Source organism: Amborella trichopoda, chromosome 9, assembly GCF_054954075.1.
Source record: "Amborella trichopoda isolate Santa Cruz 75 chromosome 9, AtrichopodaSantaCruz75HAP2 v2.0, whole genome shotgun sequence".
NCBI lineage: Eukaryota > Viridiplantae > Streptophyta > Magnoliopsida > Amborellales > Amborellaceae > Amborella > Amborella trichopoda.
The window spans coordinates 34821942-34832620 of NC_142344.1; the positions used below are offsets into that span (position 1 = coordinate 34821942).

At 38.8% G+C, this 10679-nt stretch overlaps 1 pseudogene across 1 annotated transcript; it reads left to right on the forward strand.

Annotated features, from left to right (window-relative positions):
* Nucleotides 1-3940: 3940 nt before the first annotated feature.
* LOC110007478 (GDP-fucose transporter 1 pseudogene) lies at nucleotides 3941-8943 on the forward strand (annotated as a pseudogene). The gene is made up of 3 exons (XR_016040773.1): nucleotides 3941-7246; nucleotides 7389-7442; nucleotides 8542-8943. The product of XR_016040773.1 is annotated as a GDP-fucose transporter 1 pseudogene (transcript).
* Nucleotides 8944-10679: the final 1736 nt, after the last annotated feature.

A 10679-nucleotide genomic window follows, 5' to 3' on the forward strand; every position in this document is an offset into this window, starting at 1 on the left:
AGAAGACTTTCTGGTGGAATGATATGAAAAAGGAAGTGGCACAATTTGTCTCTAAGTGCTTGATATGTCAGCAAGTAAAAGATGAACATCAGAAACCCACCGAAGTGTTGTAACCATTGCCCGTGCCAGAGTGGAAATGGGAACACATCACTATGGACTTTATCTCTGGCTTGCCTAAAACTGGTATTGGGCATGATAGTATTTGGGTCATTGTGGACCGACTGACTAACACTGCTCACTTCTTAACGGTTCGTACAACTTATACTTTGAATAAATTGACCCAATTATACATTAAAGAAATTGTAAGGTTGCATGGAATACCTGTCAGCATCGTGTCCAACAGGGACACTAGGTTTACTTTAAGATTTTGGAATAGTCTGCAATTAGCTTTAGGGACAAGACTCATTTTCAACATTGCTTTCCACCCGTAGACTGATGGGCAGTCAGAAAGGACTATTCAAACCCTTGAAGATATTTTAAGGGCTTGCATTACTGATTTCAAAAGAAGCTGGGATGACCATCTGCCTCGGATAGAATTTGCTTAAAACAACAGCTTTCAAGCCAGTATTCAAATGGCACCTTTTGAAGCCTTATATGGGAGGAAGTGCAGATCACCTATCTGTTGGGATGAGGTCGGTAAAAAGAGGCTGTTAGGGACGAAAATTCTTCAAACGACCTCAAAAAATATTGCCTTGATTTGGGAGAGACTCAAGACTTCTCAGAGTCGATAAAAGAGTTACGCTGATAATCGAAGGAGAGACCTCGAGTTTGAGGTGGGTGATCGAGTTTCTTGAAGGTATCACCAACTAAGGGTATTATGAGATTCGGCAAGAAAGGAAAATTGAGCTCACGATTTATTGTACCTTTTGAAATTCTAGAAAGAGTTGGGAGTATGGCTTATCAACTTGCCCTACCACCTGAGTTGGCGAATATTCATGACATGTTTCATGTATCACTGTTAAGGAAATATGAGCCAGATCCATCCCATGTTCTGAGATATAAACCAATTCCGATCAGAGAAGACTTGACTTATATTGAATGACCGATTGAACTACTGGACATGAGAGTGCAGGGGTTACGCAATAAAGAAATTCCTTTGGTTCGTGTGTTATGGCAGTATGACTCAAAGGAAGAATCGATATAGGAACGAGAAGATGAAATTCGGGATAAGTACCCCCAGTTGTTTGATTAACTGAGACACAATTTTGAGGACAAAATCCAAATTAAGGGGGGGATGATGTAACGACCCAGACTTTTCGTGTCAGAAAGTGTGCACAGCGATGAAACAGAGAAGAAGAGAAAGTGGGACCGGCGGTGAGAGGGAAAAGAAGAGAAAGTGTGCATGGCGGTGAGAGAGAGAAGAAGAGAAGTGTGCACGGTGGTGAAAGAGAGAAGAACAGAAAGTGCGCGCGACAGTGAGAGAGAGAAGAAGAGAAAGTGCGCACGACGGTAAAAGAGAGAAGAAGAGAAAGTACGCACGACGGTAAGAGAAAAGAAGAAGAGAGTGAGAGCGCGACAGTGAGAAAGAAGCAGAAAAGAGTGCCTCCATGAGCGATGTCGCCGAGCTTGTGCATGGCCTAGGGACGCCACTTGCCTGTGCATGCTGCCACATCTGCCACCTGTCAATCTTCATGCCATTGAACTGCCACATGGTAACCCCAAGCTGCCACCTCAAACTTTTGGAGTACATAAGCCTCTTTCTCTTTCACTCACGCCATGTTCTCACTCTTACAAGCCAAAAACACTTAGCATTTGCAGCCCCCTTTCTAACCTTTGTTGGAGCCCAAATTGAAGAGCTTGAGAAGTGAGTTGTGGGAGGGAATTTGGGAACTCCATTCCACACACAAGGTAAGTGGGTCAACTATCTTGTAGGTCCTTAAGCATGGATTTAGCATGAATTAAGTATAAGAATGAGCATGAGTAAATTCATGAATAGTTGATGTATGTGTACACTGTTATACCATGATTTTCAGCACTTCAGCTTGCCTTTGCATGCTCAAAATGATTATCAAATATTCTTTTCGTTCATGAAAAACCTGTGATGAAGTGTTTATATGTATCTAATGGCCAATAAGAAAGGTTTTATGTTATGGTGTAGCATAATTTGGGATTAATTGGTTGTCGTTTTGAATAATGCTACAACTGCACTGTAATTTCCAAGAAGGTTCTATGTTTTTGTAATCTATGTTTTATCTATGAAATGAGGTCCAAATAACCTCAAATCACTGTCATTGGAAATATATATGTGTCTACTAAAATGTTCATGCTTGAATCTTGCTCAAATTCTTTATGCATGAAGAGTTATGCTTCAATAAGTACAAGTAGGTCACTGTTGGTAGATTTAGTAAAATTTCAGAACTAATGTCTCTGTTGTCACGAATTTTGACTGACCACATGGAGTCTGTTTTCTTCTAAATCACTGCCATTTGAAATATCTATGAGTATGCTTGAAATCACATGTTGAACACATTTCGAAATGCCTCCTAGATTGAGAGTTATTGAATCGTTTGCAAAGATATATATCACGGTGGACAAATATCATAAAATCCAAAACCATTACTTTGGTTGTCACGAACATTTGAATGTCCAAATGGAGTCCAAATGTTCTCAAACTACCTTGATTGAAATATAAATGTTTTTACTCTAATTTTGGTTTTGGAAATACTTCAAAATGCCCTATGTATTGAAAATTATAACTGTGCTAAGTGGGACATGTCACTATCCCAACTGCACAGCAGGTTTCAGATGAGACACCTCCCTTTTAATGGACTTTTGAAGGGCCAACTGGGGTTCAAACTCTTTCAAACCATCCCCATTTGGAAGATATGCATGTCTTGTGTAAAATTGGTGTTCAAACCATTTCTAAATTTCGAATGGATCAAATATTATGACCATGTTTATGACTGGACGTTACTGTCTAGAATTGCAGGAAATACTATAATACTGAAAATATGATACTATGATACTGAAAATATGATACTGTGAGACGGTGTCACTGATTAATAATGTGATTATGTTATATTAAAACTGTTATATGTGCCATAATCGCTACGCAATGGGTCCTCCATTGGTAGTGGATATTGTGATTCTGTTATATGTGATTTTGTTATATGTGCCATGACCATTACGCAATGGGTCCTCCATTGGTAGTGGATACTATGATTATGTCATATGCGATTCTGTTATATATGACACAACCACTACGCAATGGGTCCTCCATTGGTAGTAGATACTGTGATTCTGTTATATGTGTCATAACCGCTACGCAATGGATCCTCCATTAGTAGTGGATATTGTGATTCCATTATATATGAAAATGTTATGTGTGCCCTAACCACTATGCAATGGGTCCTCTATTGGTAGTTGGATTTATTATTCTGTTATACTAAAAACTGGTATATGTGATATGATCACCACGCAATGGGTGCCCCATTGGTAGTTGGGTATACTGTACCTCGACTCTTATGATAAGAGTGGAGTCGAGGAGTAACTGTGAATGAACGAATAGGTCGCACCCCCCCAAATTGTTATGGGCACTATGCATTAGGTTCTCTACTGAAAATGTAATGCCCTCTCGCCTGAATGTGTAAGGAGAGGGTCGTGTCTTGCAAGGCCTTAGCCTATCGAAAACCCCAGCGTGAGTGAGGACATTACGAAATGGGACCTCCATTTGTCATTTTCCTCCTTCCTGAATGAAGGTAGAAGTTCCAAGTTATAGGATGGCTTAGCCTGATCGATGTGGCTTCTACTTCGGGAGTAAATAGATATGTCTTGCTTGACTGAATTAGGCATTCGGTGTGAACATCTGACTTTAACTGTAATAAGCATAGATATATCTACCATCTCAAGAACAATGGATACTCTGATATCTGAATGTCACCCTCTTTATATACGAGATATATATATATATATATATATATATATATGTACGATCCTGCTCTATGATGCCAAAATGATTTCTGATGAACCATAGACCATGTTATTATTATATGCATGTAGGTGGGAAGGCAAGGGTAGTGAGCTACTAACTGGGCTTTTAGCTCATTCTTCTTATTTTTCCATCTGTGTAGAGTGATAACCAACCCTTCTTTAGGGGGCAACTGGATAGTGGTGGTAGGCGGCTGAAGCTTGGTACTGATCAAGGAACTTTTTGATAGTAGGTGTTGAGTGGCGGTACCACAATGTTGTTTTGTTGTAATATTGTCGTGTTATTGTCAGGCCGGTAGTGCCTTGGACAGAATTGTAAAGACCCCTTAGAGATTTTATATGTACATAATGGTTTTAATTTGTGCAGTATTATGTTGCTTGATGAATGAGTTTTTATTTTTTTCGTGGTTTGTTTTGATTCCGCATTTCTAAACACGTGGACCCACTCCCACCTGAGTGACGATCGCGACCTCTGGTCGCGATCCCGCACTCTGTTGCCCTCCGACTGTTATGGTAGGGGTCAGGGGGCGAGGTCGTGATAGAAACCCTTGGTATCCTCAAAGTTTGCTCACTCCAAAACTTCTCTAGATTTATAGTGGGTTCTCCAATTCGCAATACTGATGCCCTAGATTTAGCAGTTTCTCCTTTGGATATAACCTTGACCTTCTCTAACTTTATTGAACCTGCACCAATCTCGTCCACCTGAGTTTAGCCCAAGTTTCAGATCCATTTTTAAGTAAAATCATCAATCAATTAAAACCCATCTCCCAAAAACCATCAAGTTTCTCTGAATTCTCTCCTGATTCAATATTGGTTCAGTTTTAGGAAGGGTTTCTCTGACCCCAACAATGGCTGTCTCTAAATTTGAGGGATCAAAGCAATAATATGCCACATGTAGCTTGGTTGTAGGTTATGCTCTATGTTCTAGCTTACTTGTTGTCATTAAATAGTATGCCATTACTGAATTCAATTTCCTTAGCCTATTAACTGCATTGCAATACCTCACCTCCACTTTGGGTGTTTGGGTTTTGGGGAAGTTATGGTTTCTTCACCATGATCCGTTCACCATGATCCGTTCTCCTTTGAAACTGCAAAGAAGTTCTTGCATGCTGCTACTGTGTTTTACCTTACAATTTTCATAAACACCAACCTTTTACGCCATGAGAATGTTGATACCTTAATTGTGTTCAGGTCTCTCACTCCCCTTCTTGTTGTCATTGCTGATACCACTTTTAGGAGGCAGCCACTTCCATTAAACCTCATTTTCACTTCTCTTGTTATTATCTTGGTTGGTGCAAATAGGTGTGTGGCCACTGATTCAGCTTTTAAATTGACTGCTTATTCTTGGGCTTTTACTTATTTGATAACCATCACTACTGAGATGGTCTATATCTCTTGTCTTTGGTTATGGCCTCCTTCTTCTGGTTTATCACTGGGTAGTACATTGAAGTTTTTACTGCGGTTCAAGGATCTAATTCTGGTTTTTGGATTGGGTCCAGAGCCTTTTTTTACAGTTGGGTTATCTTGTGTTTTTTGTTTAGCAATAAGTTTCTTTGGATTTGCGGCGAGAAGTTAGCCATAGCTTTTGGTTTGATCGCTACAAGCAATTGCGATAAGATTTATGTTGTGGAAAAAACCCTCGCATATGTGGAGATTGTCATTTGGCCATGAAAGCTATCTCTAGGATCTTTTGATAGGGAAATTATTATTAGAGATCAAGTGCAATTCCACCACTTCATAAATGGTTCTTGCTCGTGAATGGATTATTGGTGATCCATGGAGTCAAATGCTGATTTTTTTTGTTGTTGGCTCTTCCAAGTGCGCCTCATGTTTGATGATTGAATTTCTAGATCCTGGTTGATGATTAAGTTTTTTGTTACTTGATCTTGTTTAATGATTGAGTTTTCCATTACTCAGTTCTATTGGATGATGAAGTTTTTCGTTACTCTATCCTGTGTGATGATCGAGTATTTCATTACTCAATCTCGTTTGTTCCTGAGGCCTCCTGTTGTTCCCACCAGATGTTCTAAAGGCCTGTCTGTTCTGTTGTTGATCGGGTTTTTCGTTACTCGAATCCTGAGGCCGTCTGTTCTGTTGTTGATCGAGTTTTCATTACTCGATCTCAGATGTTCCTCAGGCCGTCTACTTCGGTTCCTAAGGTCTGCCACTTTTCTATGCTTGTTGTTCAAGCAATCTGAAAAATTTGAAGATCACTGCTCGTTTGGCAACTTAATATTGTTCAAACTTCAGCTGCTTTGTGTCAAAGCATCTTAAGTTTGAAGGGAAGTATTAGGATATGGATATCTCGTGTTAGTAGTGATATAATTGATTATGGATACATATCAGTATGTAATAAGATTAGGATATGTATCATATTGATACATATCATCTGTATGGTTACTTATTGATATACTTGATTATGGATACCTATCAATATGCCTCTTGATAAGATTAGGATATGTATCATACTGATGCATATCATCTGTATGGATACATATCTCTTGATAAGATTAGTTGGTGTTTATCCATAACTATTAGTATTTATTTTTAACTGTTACTGGCCGTATATTTATACGAAGTTTTGTATATTCTTGATTAAGAAATTTAATAGAGTTCTCTGCAGTATTCTAAAATAATTTTCCATGGGGTCCTAAGGCCCAAATATATAGAAATACAGTTTCTAACATGATCCACATGCTTCTTGGTACCTGCGGGCCTCGGTCGCGATTGACTTCCTCCTTATTCACCTCGGGGATACAAGTGTTGAAAAATACCTGAAAATAATGGCCTATAAAGTTTTCAGTAGGCCTAACAATCCGATGCTCTACACATTAGGCCGCTCATTGTACAAAAATTAGATCTCTTACGATCCAATGTCAGAAATATTAGACTGCTCGAAACTTTTTTTTTTTTAAAAAAAGAGTAGTTTGTAGTAGTCCAATACTATAGACAATACCAAAGTGATGTTTCGCGCAGTTTGATGAGAGCTATCAGACAATACCAAAGTGATGTTTCGCGCAGTTTGATGAGAGGAACATCAGGCCAAAATTTTGGGCTTACATGAAAGGTGGCTATTGGCTTAATGAAAACCCCTTTCTTGCACTATATTGGTATTTGGAAGCCATTCTTTATAAGCTCTATGAGAACCACGAGGCTCTAAGGTCGAAAATATTTCTCGGGGGTTTATTACCATTTAATGATCTTTTTTCCATAAATTACGAGGACCACTCCCACCATCCCCACGGTGATCGGTGTTTCAGACAACAAACATAGATTTTTTGTCATTTATTTGTCCAGTATTGCTGATTCTAGACATTAGGTAAGACTAACCTGCTAGTTTTTCATGTTTCCTGATGAGTCTCTGGAATGCCCCAAAACTCTTTCCATTATTTCTTTTCTTCTCTTTCTCGCACTCTCTATCCCCTCTCTCTCACTATCCCCTCTCTCTCACTATGGAGCAGCTATTTGAAGCTCCACATTCGCAGGCATTTGGCCATCTATTGGGTGCTAATCAGGTAGGTATAATATCCAGAGACTTTTCTATTATTTTTTTGAGGTTTCCATCATTTTTGCACCCACTGAATCAATGACTCTAGGGCTTTGATAGTTAGTCCAATCATTAAGAAATTCTCGCAAATGTATAATGGTTGTGTATTAATTTGGGGAAAAATACGAGTAATGGCATATTCGCGTTTTGGGGCTAAAAAACCTAATATTTGGATAATAAAACCACTTAAATGATAAAATATTTCTACATTTCGATAGGTCTTTGCTAGTTGGATGAATTACGAGTATTTTAGAACAAATTCGAAGCTTTTTTGCTGAGATTTAAAGTAGAACAAGAAAGGATGGTGGATTGGGATTTTTTGTGCTTGTTTTACTTTGTTAAAATTATTCTACTACTTTTGCCCCATTTTTCTCATGGACCCTTCATGGTTGTTCAACTCCTATTTTTAGTACGATGGATTCCTCTATGAATTGTGCTTATGGAATAGCTAAAATATTTTTTTCTTTTGAAGTGACTTTTATAAGGTTCACCATCTTGTTGAGATTGATGAAGTTTGAGAATTTGAAAAATCTTGTCTACTTTTACAAGATAACTATATTGCTAACAATTGGAGAAGGGGTGCATTCCAGGGCTTATAATATTTCATGCACTTATTTATTTTGTTTAGCTTTTGCTGTAAATTTATAGGCAGGAGTTAAACTTGATGCTCATTGCACGTATTTTTCCCCAAATTAAACCTAATGTTCATTTTTATTGATTTCATATGAAAATAGGACAACGTGATGTTTTCGTTTTAGGCACTTTAGCTTCACATGGTTTTCTCCATAAATGTTTTAAATTGGCCTAGAAAGCATCTGCTCTCTACATTGTCTTTATGACTATCAAGTTCATGTTTATATGACAGCTCTAACATATTTGAAAATATAGGATTGCAAATAAATGTTTATGCATATTTTAAAACTTCGTAGGAATTTTTGTTGATGGCTTGGTATATAGGCTTTGCTCCCTTATATTTCGTGATAATATTGAGAAGCTTTTGGGCAAGTTCAATTGATAAGTAGTTGTTATGCAGTAGTTGTGTACTGTATTTCTTTTTTTCATTGCAGGAGAAGCCTAAGATTAACATTTATGTGGGTTTTAACAACACTAGACATTGGCCCCTTAGTGGGGACTAGCAAGATCTAATTCGAAAAAAGTGGCTATGGCCTCTTGTTGAGTATGCTACTATGGAGGAGACGACACGACATATTGACCACCCTCTTATAGAGGCAGTAATAGAGAGATGGCACCTAGAGATGAACTTGATGCACTGCCCACGACATGTTTGTGAGATGATACCAACCTTGTATGATATGTGGCGTACTCTTTGGCTCAGAGTAACAGGTGAGCTGGTATTGACACGGAAATGCAAACCCCATGAACGTTACCATTTATGTTGTTTGGGAGGCTACCAGATAGAGCGTAATCGTAACCTTCATATAATCAAGTTCACTTAATTGAGACGAACATTTATGTGTCTACCAGATAACCCTATACAATTACAAATCAAGCAGAGCACTAGGTAAGCCCGACACTTTCATAGCCTCTAGGATGCACCCCTGTACTTCCATAATGTCGTCTGATAAATCAAGTGCAGACAATGCTACTTCGATTAGTTTTATCTAAATCTTGTATAGCCGAACAAGACTCTGGAATGTACCCCTGCGATTCTAGATTCTAGAATGTTTTCCAGTAAACCAACTGCTGGACATCATTACTTCAATTAGTTCTGTCCAGCAGTTGTATAGCTGGACATCACTCTAGAATGCACCCCTACGTTTCTTTGAAGAGTGTTGTTCGGCACGTAGTACACCAAACAACATTCTGAAACACACAAACACATTGGGAGAACAAAAATCAATGCCCTAACAACTCAACAAGGTTGTTAGATTCCAATGAAATGCTGAAATATGTCATCCATGTAGGCAAAAGCAAAAGTAATACCTCAATAATAGGGCAGAGAATTTTTCTATTTGCCACCCCGCCCCCACCCCCCAATCGTCTCTTTCTCTCTTATTTGTACCTATTCACCTATGTATTTAAGTTCTCAATATTCTCATCGGTTTTGTGTGGTTTCTACATGGGTTTGATAGGCGGTTCTGCCTCTTTCACTCTCTAGAACTATACAGCGGTTCAAGACATGGGGTTGCAACTGTCAACGTGGGTTTGGGGTCTGTGAGGTGAAGAAGAGAGGGAAACAACATGTGGTTTTTACATGGGGCTGCAACTTGCAACTTGCAACTTCTCTTTCTAAACTATAAGGAGGTTCAAGGTATGGGGCTGCAACTTGCAAAGTGCGTTTGGGGTCCATGGGGCTGCAACTTGCAAACTAGGTTTGGAGTCCATGAGGTGAAGAAGAGAGGGAAATAACTACCAACTTAAGACCATGCCTCTTAACCTTGTGAACCAGAAAAATTCAACAAAAAAGAAACACAATCTTGCAATCTAAACAGCTATTAATAATAATAGAAATTAAAAACAAATGAAGAACATACTTAAATCTCTTCAGTGTCATGAAGGGATAGAACAAAACATGACTTCAAATTGAGGCTATCAGTGAAGATACATGAATCTCTTCAATGGTATTAAGGGATAGAGCAAAACATGGCTTCAAATTGGGGCTACTGTTTGACTTCAAATTGGGACTACCAATGAAGAACATACCTGAATCTCTTCAATGGAGAGATTCAAATCTCTCCACTAACTTCACTGATATACCATCAAAGTATTCAAATACATAAGTATTTTTCTCAAACCAAGAAACACCATCCAAATACATTAGTATTTTTTTAGACCAGATACATCAATTTACATAGCCACAACATTGAGACTGAAGCCATTCAGGGAAATCACTAGTGCCCCAAGCCCACTAGGACAGTGAAGGCCGAACAAATGATCGAGCAGCAGTTGCTCCGCTGAATGTCAGAGGCAGTGTACTATCGATTGATCCTCTACAGTTCCTCATGTTGTGCCCTTCATCACCGCAACATGTGCATTAGTAACCCCCGGTGTTTGTGGCTTATGTCCGTCTATGCAACTTCTTTGGCCTAACTGGGTGTTGATTGGTCTTCGGGGGATATAGAGAGCTCTATTCAAAGCTCCATTCGGAGGTACCAAGTCTGGTACAGGACGAAATTCAGTTGTATAGGTGGTCCTATAAGCTTGAATAGTGAACGGCTCATAAAAGTTTGTTATTTGGAGGCGA